The following is a 1,212-nucleotide window of genomic DNA, read 5'->3' on the forward strand; positions in this document are numbered from 1 at the left end:
CTGCGCTGCACCTCCTTTCCTGATGCCAAAGCAGAGAGCCAAGGGCTCCTCATGGACCACTGTCAGGCTGCCTGCGAGCATAGCAGCCTGCTGTCCTTTGGCTGTATTCCTCCCATTCATCGCTTCCATAATTTGTTTTATTTCTCCAAGTTGCACCTGGCATGGTAATTTGATGTTTTGCCTTTCCTTCCAAGACTTGAAGACGAGACTGAGTCAGTCCAGAAGGAGGATATTTTTGCCGGTTTCGCATCCGTGCTTGCTGTTTGCCCATCACTGCAGTTTATGGCACTGCAGAGACCCGTGTTGAGAGAAGCAGGAGAGTAAGGAGCTGACGCCGGGAGCGCCGGGGAAGTGTGAGTTGTTGGGGGGGGGGGAGTTTTGGAGAGGCTCGCCGTGGTCTGCCTACAGCTGGGAGGGATGCGAGGGGATCTTTGATGAAAGGCGTGCTGAGGAATCCAGAGGGAGTTAGTACCCAAACATGCGTGGTTCAGCCCTGCCTGTCTTGTAGTTCAGTGACGGTATGAGTCAGAGCCTCTTTGGTCTGAATGAAGTGGAAGGTACTTTCTACACAGCAACTCAAGCATATGCCAAGGATCCGGATAAATAAAACTAATTCAGAAAAAGGGAGTGGGATGCAGGCTCTTGCTCTATATCACTTCACAGTTCTCCACAGCAAAATGCAATATGGCATCTTAAATAAAATCACCCTCTTCTGACTCTCGCAGAGGCTGCTTCAGAGCATTCCCTGGCTTCCAGCACAGTTTTATTTCCTCCCTTAGAGAGACAGACCAGCCTTGACTGAGCAACTGATTTTCATGCATCCCTTCAACCAGCATTCCCTGCCATTTCTGAAGGACAGCACGCTTCGCTACCCGTCTCTTCCTCCCCCCCCTTAAACAATATCAGCTTGGGCTTGGGGTTTGTTATTTTTTTTTAATTTTTTTTTTATTTTATTTTTTCCCCTCCCCAGCTCATTTTCTTTCCGCCGTGCCAAGTGCTTTGAGATCCCCGCGACACAGCTTTGCCAGAGGAGCGGAGAGAGGGACACACACGCACACTCACACACACACTCACACACGCGAGACACGGGGACTTCTGTGGAACAGCAGCCGTGCGCAGGGATCCATCCCGCTGGAGAGCCCTGGCCTTTGAAGTGTTACGAGGAGGAGGAGGAGGAGGTAAGTGGCGAGGCGACCCCCCCCCCCCCCTTCC

At 51.8% G+C, this 1,212-nt stretch overlaps 1 protein-coding gene across 1 annotated transcript in view; it reads left to right on the top strand.

Annotated features, from left to right (window-relative positions):
- Positions 1–204: 204 nt before the first annotated feature.
- Positions 205–1,212, top strand: part of ATXN1 (ataxin 1) — a 221,720-nt gene continuing 220,712 nt past the window's right edge. Inside the window, exons 1-2 of the mRNA XM_014940746.1 lie at positions 205–353; positions 971–1,178. The gene's annotated coding sequence lies outside the window, so the exon portion shown is untranslated. The remainder of the gene's footprint in view (positions 354–970; positions 1,179–1,212) is intronic.

The sequence above is a fragment of the Calidris pugnax genome, unplaced genomic scaffold (assembly GCF_001431845.1).
Source record: "Calidris pugnax isolate Ruff unplaced genomic scaffold, ASM143184v1 scaffold8, whole genome shotgun sequence".
Taxonomy (NCBI): Eukaryota; Metazoa; Chordata; class Aves; order Charadriiformes; family Scolopacidae; genus Calidris; species Calidris pugnax.